The sequence below is a fragment of the Gracilinanus agilis genome, chromosome 4, assembly GCF_016433145.1.
Source record: "Gracilinanus agilis isolate LMUSP501 chromosome 4, AgileGrace, whole genome shotgun sequence".
NCBI lineage: Eukaryota > Metazoa > Chordata > Mammalia > Didelphimorphia > Didelphidae > Gracilinanus > Gracilinanus agilis.
Genome location: NC_058133.1, coordinates 477708092 through 477722736, shown reverse-complemented (window position 1 = coordinate 477722736; position 14645 = coordinate 477708092). Strand labels below are relative to the sequence as shown.

General features: G+C 37.6%; 1 pseudogene; it reads right to left on the bottom strand.

The window, feature by feature from the left end:
• Window positions 1–14181, bottom strand: part of LOC123246763 — a 38495-nt pseudogene extending 24314 nt beyond the window's left edge.
• Window positions 14182–14645: the final 464 nt, after the last annotated feature.

Sequence of the window (14645 nt, the reverse complement as noted above, 5' to 3'; positions counted from 1 at the left end):
TATAAAAAAGAAGACTATGTAAGATACATGGTATCAAATCAAAAACAACTGGCTGGAAAATTGGATAAGAAGAAAGAATTTTAGAATCCCATGTTTCCCTGTTGGAAATAAGAAATCTTTGGGCCATTATCTGAGCTGAAGATCCAAACTTTAATTGTAAATTAATGTAAATTAAAACAAGTTCTTACTATGCCTAGCCTGAGGCTAACATCCCCTTTAGGTGTTCCATAGTGTGTTTTGTAGGTTTAGGCAGTTAATTAGCATAAGTCATTAACAAGGCAGAAAGTACATAATATGTTAAGAAACATATGGTAAGAAGAGTTTAGAATATTTGTTATAAAATCATAAGTTCCAGCATGAAGTTAAGATAAGAAAATTTTATTAATCCTCTAGAACTACCATACTACTTAGGTCAAAATAACCTTTCTAGGCCATAATATTCTGCTCTGGAGATCCTAGAGTTGGCATAAATTCTTAAAGGAGCAAATAACACCTGGACATGCCAATGTTGTTTTCATATGATCTCATCAGACCAATTATATACTCATCATTCTCAATGAATCCAGATCCTTCTGCATAGATTTCAGTTCCCTAGATGATGATACAGAACTGAAGTTTTTTATTCCTCCAACAGAAGCTCTTAATCTAGTTAGTTGCTATAATATTCTAATATACCAAACTATATCCTTCCTCATACTATAGTTAATATTCTATTATTATAATTGCTATCTTATACACAGTTAAAAGCAATATAAAACAATTTTCCTTTCATTCTCTAAAAACCATAACTAAACAGAATATGGGTAGCATATTTCAGGAAATGAGGAAATAAAATTGCCCAAACTTAATAGAACCAGAAGGCAAAAAGAAAAATTAAGAGGCTCAAAAGTCATCACGTGGGTGGGGGGATTGAACATACTCAGAAATAGCATAACCCACATCTAAGTAAACAAAAGACAAGAAGTCAGGAAAAGATAAAATAACAAGGAAACATGGTCAGTATCATATATGATTATGTAGTCAAAAATCTGAAGTTAAGGAAACCTTGGAATAAAATATTCCACAAAGGAAAAAGAGAAGAATAGAAAAGAGAAAAGAAGAGGAAAGAGGAGGAAAGGAAGAAAGGAACTGGGGTTAAGTGGGCATTTGAGGATCCAGAGGAGGAGACCACATAGGACCTTAATGACTACTTTGCATCCTACCTCGAAAGCACTTAGAAACCAAGAATTGCAAACTGGAAGGGAAAATTCAAAGACAGACAAAAAGAAATCTCAAACCCCAAATGTCAGAGAATGAGGATGCTATTTCTAGACATTTGAGGAGCTTCAGATTCATTTCTATATAAATTGAGTAGAAAATGCCAAACTCATCCTACAGACTGAAAATATCCATCTGCTTGCAGATGAAAGTCTAGTATGAGACTAGAGCTGGCCATGGGACTGTACATGAAAAATGACATTGACAGTCTCAGGAAGGTCATTGATAACACCAATGTGATTAACCAGGTTGCAACTAGAAACAGAGACTGAGTCTTTGAAAGAAAAGCTGTTCTTCATGAACAAGTCCAAATCACAGGCTTTGGGCTGACTGAAGGTGGACAAATGTTAGAGGATATATTGAAGAATAGAGACAGTGATACATTGTTGGTAGAACTGTGAAGCGATCCAACCATTTTGGAGAGCAATCTGGAATTATGCTTAAAGAATTATGAAACTGTGTACATATTTTAACTTAGTAATTAGGTTTCTAATTCACTATTAGATTTTTAATTCAGTATTAGGTTTTTCACTTAAGGTGATTATGCAGATGGAAAATTTGCCACACCTGAGCTACATTCCCAGCATCCTTTTAAGTACATCCTCATTTGACTTATAGGGGCTTGGGAGACAAATTTGGCTAAGACCCATGCTGTGGGGCTCTTTTGGGGCTTTGCTTTGGTAAAAGTGTGGCAAGTGTAGGTCTCTGACTCTGGGCTCTACTCATTTGACTAAAGGAATCCCTTTCCCTCTCATTTTTGTTATTAAATCCTTTAATTTAAAATTATCTAGAGTATTTTATTTATTTTTACTCCTACAAGATCAAGGAAAAGAAACTAGATGTTATAAAATGTTTATAGCAGCTCTTTTTCTGGTAGCAAAGAACTGGAAACTAAAAGGATGTCCACTGATTGGCAAAAGGCTGAACAAATTGTGGCATATGAATGTAATAGAATACTATTGTGCCATAAGGGATGACACATAAGATGATCACAAAAGAATTTGAAAAGATTTATATGAAGTGATGCAAAATGAAGTGAGCAAGGAACCAAGAGAATGTTGTACACAGTAACAACAATAATGTATGATGGTCAATTGTGAATAACTTAACTATTATCAACATGGCAAGGATCCAGGACAACTCTAAGGGACTCATGACAAAAATGGATATCCATTGTTATAGGAGAAACAGATTGAATCCAGAATGCAGAATGAAACATATCATTCTTCACTTTATTTTCTCTATGAATTTTTCTCTAGGTAAGCAATATGTGTCTTGTTTCACAACATGATGAACAAGGAAATATATATTATATGATAATATATGTACAGCCTATATAATATTGTCTACCTTCTTGGGGAGGGGGAAGAAGGGGAAAGAGTTGGGGAAAAGAATGAAAAATAATTTTGGACATAGCTTCTATGAGAATTTGCTTCTCTTGGATAAACATATTTATTATAATTTATTACATATGTACACAAATCACATGTATTATATTATTATTGTTACATATTCTATTATATATACAAAATAAATAACTCCAAAAAGGATTAATTTATTGCTCTTTTCTCTCTACTCTCTTTCTATCTCTATGTCTCTCTCTCTCTCTGTCTCTGTCTCTCTCTCACAGACACAAATACACATGTATACATCCATTTGTGGTTACTAAAAAAGTTGCTTTTTTTCTCTGGTCTTGAGCATTTTCAGTCTCATCACCTCTCTGCTTTTCTCTCTAATTTCCTTCTTTTCCAATCCAGCCAATGTGGCTATGTCACTGAAAACTTAAGAACCCACCTTTGTGATTCCTTTCCTACCTGTACCTCACACTGCCTTATATTGGCTTATTTTCACCTCTAAAAGGAAAAAGCTAAGTGATCCTCAGAAATAAACACACAAAAGAGGAGAACATGGGCAAATAGGAAAAACTTCACTTAACTTCACACAAAAAAGCTGTGTACATGTGTGCTGTCCTATACAGCCATTTAGACAGGCAGTTTGGCAAAGACACTACCTTTGGCAGCATCAGCAAATTGATGAGCATTCATTTGGGCAGATTCCCTCTCTAGAACTAGCACTTCCTTTGTGGTGACATCCAGCTCCTGTAGAAGTCATTATATGTTCAACATGACAAGTTTAAGTGATCTTCACTCCCACAAGTCTAGTCATACCTCTCACATACCTATTTCCTCAGTGAAGAATGGTTGTTGGCCCAAATCAACACCAGCAATCACATGAGCTAATGACTAGGGTCTCAGAAGAATGCAGATCAGTCACTGGGATGGACAAAACTTGTTATGTAATTCAAATTTGGCAACAATATGTGTCCAATGATGTGTTGTTCCTCCTTCCTTCCACACTTAATCCTGGTGATCAAAGGACACAAATCTGATTCTAAAGAACTTTCATTTAGTTAACCCTAGGAAAACCAAGCACATTAAGTACTGAATTTTTTTTAAATTTCTCCACAATTTCCCCTATCTCTGTAAATTCATTGCAAATAGATACTATGAATTTACCTTGAAGTAACAATTTTCAATTTATTGTCTTTGCTTTATGTATAAAAAATACACACTTTGTCAATTTATGTGGCTTGATTAATCAAGATATCTTAAATTTCATTCTCTTAACAATACCTCAATGTACCCATAACTTTATTGATATTGGGCACTCAAGTCTATGTTCTTCCATAAATCTCCCATAGCATGTTAAAGGCTTTCTTCTAAGTCTGTATAAATGGAGATTTTGAACCTTGAACTGCATTCCCCCATAAATCCCTTAGTATTTCCCAAAATTCCCTTTAATCTCTCTTACACCTCCACGTTTGCGTGGTCATGTTATTGTTTTATAGTTGGCTGTAACTCCTCCCTCTTCCTCTTTTGCTCTTGTGAGCAGGCTGGTTAGTACCTTTTTAGTTAGTTTTTTAGTTATTTTATTATTTTTATTATTAATAAAACTTTATAAAAATATAATATTTAGTTATTGAATATTAATTTTAAAATCCACAAGTCTTTTCACAATTTGAGATTACCAGGACAACATTCAGGCTATATGCTTTCCAAAGAGTCAGTTCACCTCCTTTCCTCATGATATTTCCCAGATGATATGTTTTTGCTAACAAAGAATAGAACACAACAATTTCCAATTAATTGAACATGAATATCACATAAAGGGTGATAGATAGTTGTATGGTGAGTGTGAGTCATCTATGACAGATAAAGAATAAAATGCTCCAAAAAACAGTATATCTAGATCCTGAGTAATGCAAATAATGAATCCTCTAAGTATTATTCAAATTTATACCACATATTTCCACTAAATGGAACCAATTACAATATTTTAAATAATTATAACTTCAAATGGTTCAAATTTGAATACATGTACCATTTTTCATGATACCTATTGATTTACCTTTAATTACATCAGGGCATGTTCAGCATCTGCTAGCTATTGGAAGGTGACATAGGCTTAACTATAGGGAACATCTGGTAATTGGGTCCCTGCAGACCCAGATGGAGGGCATGAGTCCAGCAGGGTTGAACTTCTCATAGAGCACAGCTTTGGTGATATCTGAGTTCAAGTCACCCTACATACCAGGAACCTATGAGCTACCTGATGGCAGCAGTGTTCATCTCCTCAGCCCCTCACACCCTGAACTCCACCAGGAACAACTTTCTGAGAGTGACTGAGAGAAGACAGACATGCTGGGGCCTGACAAGAGTTTGGACAGGTCAGGTGGGACAAGGGTGTCCTCTCTCCACAACATCAGAGGTCTCAAGCTGAATCCAGGCCAGCATAGAAGTGGGCAGAGAGATGGCCCAGAACCAGGCCCAGAGATGGGAGATCCTGGATTCCGATGTTGTCTCAGACACAATCCTACCTGTGTGAAAGCAGTGCCATTCTTCTACTTTCATTTGGAGGATTTTTTTTTGCTTGTTTTTTGGCAGAATGGGGGAAGGCTGCAGGATGACTAACATATAGCTGTTTGCATGCTTTCTCTCTCACTGTGAGTTCCTAGAAATTGGAACTGATTGTAGTTGTTTCTTTGTATACCTAGCACAGTATCAGGTAATAGTAAATGTTTAATAAATGCTACTTAACTAACTCACTATGCTCCTATTAAGTGCAAGTGCACTGTGTGTGTGTCCAGTAGCAAGACACAGCAATTGGGGTGCTCCCCCAGAATGGGACCACTCTTATATGGGGGATCAGAAAAGCCTCATGCAGCTTTAAAAGAATGCATACCCTTTGATCCAGTAATACCACTGCTGGATTTATACCCCAAAGAGATAATAAAGAAAAATACTCGTACAGAAATATTCATAGCGGTGCTCTTTGTAGTGGCAAAAAATTGGAAAATGAGGGGGTGTCCCTCAGTTGGGGAATGGCTGAATAAATTGTGGTATATGATGGTGATGGAATACTATTATACTGTAAGATGATCTGGAGGCTTTCTATATGAACTGGGAGAACCTCAATGAACTGATGCAGAGTGAAATGAGCAGAACCAGAAGACTGTACACAGAAAGTAAAACATTGTGGAAAAATCCAATGTAATGGACTTTTCTACTAGTAGCAATGCAACAAGCCAGGACACTCCTGAAGGAATTATGGGAAAGAATGCTAACCACATTGAGAGAAAGAACTATGGGAGCAGAAATGCAAAAGTAAAACATATGACATCACTTATTGCATGTATATATGGGTATGTGATTTGGGGATTAGGCTTCAAAATTGCTTTATAGAAGAAATGAATAATATGGAAGTTGGCTCTGGGAGGGGGGAGGGAAAAATCTTGTAAACATGGAAAAATATTTTAAAAGAAAATAAATAATTTTTAAAAAGAAAAACTTCATACAAACAGTCATGTATTAAGTACCTACTATGTGCTAAGCAGTGTGTTAAATGCTAAAGACACACACACAAAAGCAAAAAACAGTTCTGCCCTCAGGAGCTTACAATCTAATGGAGGAGACCACATATAAACAGCTATATAAAAATAATCTACATTCAGAAAAAATAGGAAATAATCAACAGAAAATCAGATATAGCTTCCTGAAGAAAATGAGATTTTGTTTTTTTTTTTATTTTTTCCATAGTTATATTATTCTTGTTGTCTCCTTCTCTTTTTCCCTCCCCTCTCCCAGAGCTGACAAGCAATTTTACTGACAAGCAGAATTATGCATATATTATCACTCAAATCCTATTTCCATGCTATTCATTTTTGTAATAGAATAATCTTTTAAAACCTAAACTCCAAATCATATGCCCATATAAGCAAATGATAAATCATGTTTTCTTCTGATTTTTGTTATATTGGACCTCTGGGAGCTTGAAGATCACTTTTGATTGACAAATAAGTCAGTTGGATGGAATGTTCCCAGCGAGTCATGCGAGAGGCAGGAGGAGGTGCAGTTAAGAATCCTGAAAGGGTTCTGGGTTTTTGACCTGTGCTGAGGCTGGAGATCGGTGGATCCTGGTCTTGGAGTGAGAGGTGCAAACATCTCTCTCTGCAAATCTCTTCCTGTACTTGAGATACCGTGCCAAACTGTACCTGACCACCACCTTGGTGTCTACTGCCCCTAGATATTAGGAATTACATCATCTAGATATCTAGGTTTCCCAGGGCCCGGGAGGGATTCGGGAAGTGGGCAGGAGACGAAGAAGAGGGTGGAAAAGGGTAGAAATAACTCAACTGTAAGGCTGAAGATCTATTGAAGAAGAAGTCAAAATATCCCAGCAGTTTACCTACTCTGGTTTAGTCCTGGCCAGGCTGAACCAGAGGGAAACTACATTGATTCTTCATCTACCAGCAGTTGAGATTTCATTAGCAACCAGTAGAGTAGGGTCTCCTATACACAGTCCTTTACCTTATCCTTCTTGTTAATATAAAGTACTTTCCTAAAGCAGTGTCAAACTTGTTTTGGGAAGGGAGAAATCGCAGTCAGAATACAAGGCGTTATCCTAGCTAAAGAGCTCAAATCAATATATCAATTAACCCCAGGTGGGTCCTGAAAGGATATACACCTTAGACCTGAAGGGTCCTGCCTAGGCAACTGTTATAAGGGAGAAGGGTCATCTTGTTCTCTCTATACATCAATTTACAATCTCAAACATATCAAGAGACTCCCAATAATTATAACATTTTCTACTTCCATAGTTATTTCTCTAGGTATGGATAGCCATATATTAGAGTATTTTAATACGTTTCAGTTTATTAAGAATAGGATATTTCATTTTCATTTTTGTATATTTACCATCTAGAATATCATTAAGCCCAAAATAGGTGCTTAATGACAATGTGAGGAATATGACACCATGATGGGATCTTTGAACTCAAGATGGATATTTCTCCCATTGATGAAGATAGCAACCCTTCAACTTCAATTTATCTTCTCGGATTCTTTTTGGGGGTGTGGTTGCTTTTTTTTAATCTTAAAATCTTTATTTAATTAATTAATGTAGAATATTTTTCCAAGGTTACATGATTCATGTTCTTTCTCTCCCCGCCTCCCACCCCTATCCTGTAGCCAACATGCAATTCCACTGGGTTTTACATGTGTCATTGATCAAGACCTATTTCCATATTATTAATATTTGCATTAGGGTGATCAGAAAATGTGATTTTAGTTGGGAATTGAAGGAAGCCAGGAGGTAGAGATGAAGAGGAGAGCATTCCAGGCACTGGATACAGGAGGTGAAAAGTCAGTAGATGGAGTATCTTTGTTTGTGGAATAGGAAGGAGGCCAGTGCCACTGGATCAAAGACTGTATAGCAGAGTACAATATAAGAATAGAAAACTAATTATATAGCAGATGGTGCTTCAACTGAGTCTTTAAAGAAGCTAAGGATTCTAAAACACAGATTGAGGAGGGGGAGCATCTCAGGAAAGTGATCAACTATTGCAAAGCCATGAAGGTAAGAGATGGATGGATGATCATGTGTGAAGAGCAATAAGACTGTAAGTTTCACTGTCCCATAGATACCAGTGAATACTGCATTATCATTCTGGAAAGATAGGGGCAAGCTGTGAAAGGGCTTTGAATGCCAAACAAAGGATACTCAAAATAATAGGGAACTACAAAAATTTATTGAGTAGAGGAGTGATATGATTAGACCCAACCACAGGAAAATTATCTTGTCAGCTGACATTTCGAGAGGGATTCTGGTCATGCTCAGGTCACTCCCAGATTGACTCATTCTCCCAGCTTTTCCACTTCCTTACCCACAACATTCCCACCCTGGAGGATCCTCCACCCTAGATCCTACTCTATAGAATGGTGCCTCCCTATTGCAGATTGCCTTTTCAGGAGGGGCCCCCCATCATGTTCTCTCCCATTCAACTATCTCCTTCTCTATTTCCTTGACCCATTACTTCCTCCCTTTCTACCTATCCTAAATGTGCTGTCTTCTTCCAACGTAAACTTCTTAAGCTTCTCTCTGTCTGTTTGTCTCCCCCTCTCTCTCTCTTTCTCTCTCTCTCTCTAATAGTCTGGGTGAGAAGTTATGCAAGCTTAAAATTAGGGTAGTAGCTAGGGAGTTGTTGCTTGTCTTTCATTTTCAAAGAACGCCAGCGTGATCATGATGAATGATGTCTTGACTTATTTGTGAATTTGATTTAAGTGAGGTAGAGTCATTCAAGTCCAGTAGCAGGACAAAAGTCAGGGCAAGCAGCATTGGTCCAGGAGGTCCACTTATGACTTTGGGGTCTTTGATGTCTTACAAATCTCTAAGAACTCCATAACACTTGCTTCAGGCACTTCACTAGTCTTTTTTATCCACCCATTCTACAGGGAGAAGTCCTCACATGCTTGGAGTAGACATCTCTCTAAAATGTTTTAGAGCCTGTAGGCTACCCTCAACCTGGTTTAGCCTGGCTGCCAAGATGGTTTTAGAGGGGTGTGGCTGCTGTGCATGCTTCAGCTTCTTGGAACCAAGTGAGAGTTGGGTGACAGGTGAACACCAAAGTTGGATGAGTAACCCCACTTACCAGAGGTGCTAATCCACCTTGAATATACCATACTGAAAAATGTTCCAAATATTATGGTAGCAGAACAACAACAACACAAGATTTGGAAATGGGACACCAGGATTTTGGACATGGAAAACTGGAAGAATGACACTACAGTCAATAGAAATAAGGAAATTGAGAGAGAGGTAGGCTTGGGTAGAAAAAATGAGTTCCATTTTGAAAATGTTGAGTTTGAGATGCCTTTGGGACATTCAATTTGAATGGAATAGTATTGAAATCTTCATGGCAGTCCATGAGTGGAATTCTGGAAACTGATTAAGGCTAGATATTTAAATCTGAATCATCATACACAGAGATGTCATTAAAATCACAGAAGTTGACAATATAATGAAATAGAATATAGAGAAGAGATCCCAGGATAGAGCTTTAAAGAATCCTCACAGTGAGGGTGATCCAACAAAAAAAGACTGAGGAAAGGTAAGCTACACAAAAGAATAAAGAGAATAGTGTAATAGAATCCCAGAGAGGAGAAAATACCAAGAGAAAAGAAGCTGGCAAATAGTATTCAGTGGTCATGAGAAGTCAAAAAGGATGAGGATCAAGAGAAAATTCAACAGAGTTTGCAATGAAGAGGGTTAATTAGGTGATGGCAGACAGACTTTTTAAATGACTTGGCTAAGAAATGGATAAAAGTATGGCACAGAAAGATTGAGAATACACGAGGGCATGAGGGTCTAAAAAGGGTTTTAAGAATGGCGGAGATGCTATCATGTGTGGAGGGAGGATGGAATGAACCCATAAATAAGAAGAGACTAAAAATTAGAGGGGGAAGATTAAGGAGACAATGTTAGAAAAAGTATGAAGGGATAGGATTAAGAGTCAATGGAGAGGTATTGGTGATGATGTAGGTCTAGTCACTTAGCCTGGTTTGCCTCAGTTTCCTCCTCTCTAAAAATGAGCTGGAAAAGGAAATATTGCAAACCACTCCAGTATCTTTAAGAAGTGTAGGATTTAAATTAATGTCCAATACTTCAAGAATTATATTTTTATGAAGTTTATTAATAATCACTTGAAGCAGAAGGAATAAAAAGGAAATAAAAAGAAAAAAACCCAATTATTTAACAAAATTAAGACCACATGACTAAGTTCTCCTTGACTGTCTAAAAAGCCCACTCCATCAAAGCCCCACAGGAAAACAAGAGAATGAGAGGTGGGGCTACACCAAATTTTTATCCTCCCTACATCAGTGTGTAAGGTGAGGAGAGTAGGGTTCTGGGAATTGTAGTTTTTAGGGTAAAAGATTCTAATTACACAGAAGAATTACTTCTGATGGGGTCAGGAAGAGTCAAATATGACTGGACTACAACAATCTGTGTCCCTGCTATCCCACAGCTGTTAACTCCAAAGCTAGACTGATCATTGCATTTCGGATCTGGATAATGGCAGGTGCAAGATTCTTGCTCTGTGAAATGATTTTTAATCAGCCAGGGAAGTCTATGGCCTCGACTTTCTTAGGGCTATTTCTAATTAAACAACTCTGGTATTATAACTGCCCCTAGTTCTAGTTAGAACTGGTTGTTCAGATTCTCCAGTGAGCTTATTAATGTGGCATAGTTATGATTTCATTTTCCTCATCTTGAGTGCCTCCCTGATTAATTTTTACAGATTATAATAGGAATAATAATAATAAATAACATTTATTTAGTGCTTTAAGGTCTGCAAAATGCTTTACAATTATCTCATTTCATTTCACAACAACTCTGAGAGGTACTATTATGAGTTTATGGTTGAGAAAACTGAGGCAGAAAGATATTAAATGACCTGCCTAGTTTCACACAACTAATAAATATCTGAGTTCAGATCTTCCTGACTCAAGATCTGCTGCTGGACATCTCTCACCCTCTTTTGCTACTCATTCATGCTCCCTAATCTCATTGCGCCACTAGCTACATAAAAATTGACAAAGAAGACTCTTTGTCAAAAAACCTTATTTAAACTCCTCTTCTGAGTCACCACTTAACATTCTGCCCTGGAGGACAGTGGGGACAGTTGGAGGCCATGCACTATTCTGTCCCTGAGTGAATGATCCCTCCTTCTTATGCTATGCATGGATATAAGTACCAATAAGCCTTTAATCCATGACACTATAGTTGAGTATTTGTAAATAACAACAAAGTTGGGAGAAGGAGAAGGGAAATGAGTCCTTGTTTTCCTCTCTACAAACACCTGTTTCTCTTTCAGTCTGTCATACTATACATCTTTCTCCCCATGCACAGACAGAATTAAAATAAGGAGTACCATGATTTAAAAATCACTATAATGGAAATGTTATTTTTAATGCCTTAATCTCCACTGCGCTTTTATCATATATAATGTCATTGTGGTAAACTCAGTCCCATTTTCAAGACCCTCTATCTGGCCCTGTCCTACCTAGCCAGCAACATTTACCTTTCTTCCCAACATAAAACTTCCACTCCAGTCAAATCTCATTTCTCTCTTTTAATTAATTAATTTGCTTTTTTGTTCCTAGGTATCTTCCTCTAGCCTCTCTTCTACCCACTTTAGACCCCTCATTTGGCAAAAAAGATGTATATACAAAACTATGTCTTGCTTATTTCTATCTTTTCTTCCTCTGGAGGTGAACATGCACAAGTCATGTTCTCTTGGTTTTGCCTGTTTCACTCTTCATAATTTCATGTAGGTCTTTCCATTAAAAAATTAATCTCATCATTTCTTACAGCACAGAAGTAATCCATCACTATCATCAAAATACAATATTATCTTTATCTATGATTTCCTTTTTATATCTAGGTTCCTCTAACCTGAAGGACCTTTTTTCCTCCATAAAATCCTTCAAAGCCCAACTAAATTCCTGCCTGCTCCAAAAAACTATTCCTGAAGATTCCTGTCCTTGACATTTTGGGCTCTCTCTCTTTCCCTTCTTCCTTCTCTCCTTCCCTTCCTCCCTCTAATCTCTCCCTCTTTTCTTCTCTCCCTTTCTCCCTCTCTCTCTCTGACTATGTATGTCTGTCTCTTAGCTTCTACTAAACCATAATTTATTTCTTAAACACTAGTTTTCCTTTTTCATTATACATTCATAGGGATTCATGTTATCTCTGCAATTAGACTTCAGATTCCTTGAAGACAGCAACACTGTTTGATAGTCCTATAACTATAGAATTTTAGAAGTAAAGGAACCTTAAGGGCATTTTCTCTAATTCCCTAATTTAAAATACAGAAAAATTAAGCCTAAAGAAAGATGAAATCATCACAAAGTCATAGAAGCAATTGGCACACCTAGGACTAGAATTTCAAGTTTTCTGAATCATAGACCATTGCTCTTTCTACTGAACATGGGAATAACAATAAATAACTTCAGACTAATAAGAAAGTTTTGAGACTGTTTAAAGATAATCCATTGAGGGAGAAGTAAAATCTCATTGATCTATCAGCTAAGTATTACACTTGGTCCCATAAACTGCTAAGAAGGCCTCATAATCTTTGGAGAGAATGAACAGGACAGGAAAGGAAGACAGATGGTACAGTAAATACATCACAGGTATAATGAGGATAGGTGATTAGCAAGATGGATGGATGAATGAATGAAATCCTCAACCTATTAAATCTCAGAAAAAGAGAATTTCTCAAATGCAATCTGTTATATTGAATCTCTGGGAGCTTGAAGTTCATTCAATGATTGATAGATAAGTCAGTTGGTTAGAATGTTCCCAGAGAGGCATGCGAAAGGCAGGAGGGGGCAGTTGAGAACCCTGGCAGAAGTTCTGGGTCTTTTACCTGTCCTGAGGCTAGAGATCGGTGTGGATCCTCGTCTTGGAGTGAGAGAGTTGCAAATACTACTCTGCAAAGCTCTTCCTGTCCTTCATATACCGTTATCAACCTGTACTTGACCACCACCTCAATGTCTACTGCCCCTAGATATTAGGACTTTCATCATCTAGCTATCTAGGCTTCCCAGGGCCCAGGAGGGATCCAGGAAGTGGGCAGGAGACGAAGAAGAGGGTGGAAAAGGGTGGATATATCTCAACTGTTAAGGCTTAAGATCTACAGAAGAAGCTGAAGATTTCCTAGCAGTTTACCTACTCTGGTTAGCCCTGGCCAGGCTGAACCAGAGGGAAGTTATCATTTGATTCTTCATTGCCTGCAGTGAGAGTTTCATTAGTAACAATTTAAGTAGGGCCTCCTAATACCTCAATCCTTTACCCTTATCCTTCTTATCATATATATATATATATATATATAAAGTTTAAAGTACCTTCCTAAATTGGTTTCCAAAGCTTATTTTGGGAAGGGAGCCAACGCAGTCAGAATACCAACATTATCCCAGCTGAAGAGCCCAATTTAATAATATCAATTAACCCCAGGTGGGTCCTGAAGGGATAAACCTCTTTGACCTGAAAGATCCTGCCTGGGCAACTGTTATAAAGGAGAAGTATCATTTTATCCTCTCTGTACATCATTTCTACTATCTCAAATAGATACTAGTGACCTCCTTTAAATATAACAAATCCAATCTAGACTTTTCCTCCTTTAAGTTTGGAACCCAGATTCAGTTAGTGCAAATGTGTGTGTGTGTGTGTGTGTGCGCGCGCGCTCGTGTGTGTGTGTGTGTGTGTGTGTGTGTGTGTGTGTGCTTGCGAATGCATGTGTACATACCTTTATGAGGTGAATGGGAACTTGCCAAGACCTTTTCAGAGCTGCTCATTCTTCTTTTGTGTTCACCTGCCAGCAAGCTCTCACCTGTGACTCTAAGAAGCCATGGCATGCACAGCAGTCATACCACAATAAAATCATCTCAGCAGATGGGCTAAACTAGGTTGAAGATAACTGGCAGGCCTCAAATCCATTGGTGAGTTGGGAGACATACCTATCCCAAGCATGTAGAAGATTTCTCCAGGTGGAATGGACGAATGAGAACAATTTGTTCCATCAGCCATGACCATGAGTGTTATGGAAATAAAGGGTACAAGGGAGATATATAGAGGTATAATGATGTTGATGATATGTATCTCTCTATGATCTCCTCAGCTGCAGTTGGTTGGAGGAACACCTACTCCTATCACCCTGACTACTGCTGTAAGTTATTCCCTTCTCTCTAATAGATACCCAAGTAAGGACCCTTGAGAGGTTAGATAGATGGGTAACCTTTCCAGCTCCAACCTGGGGTTGGATAAATTAGTATTGGGCTATTGATCTGCCTTGGATAAAGTTCAGGATCTGACTGTGTTTGACTCCCTCCCAAGGGCCATGAAAGAAAGACCACTCAGGAAGATACTTGTTGAACACTCTTTTATCTATAAGTAGGGAAAGGATAAAAAGGTCAAGGATTGAGGATTGGAAACCCTATTGATTTATTTTCTATTAGACTAATTAATAATCAGGACTGGAGGCTTGAGATTTC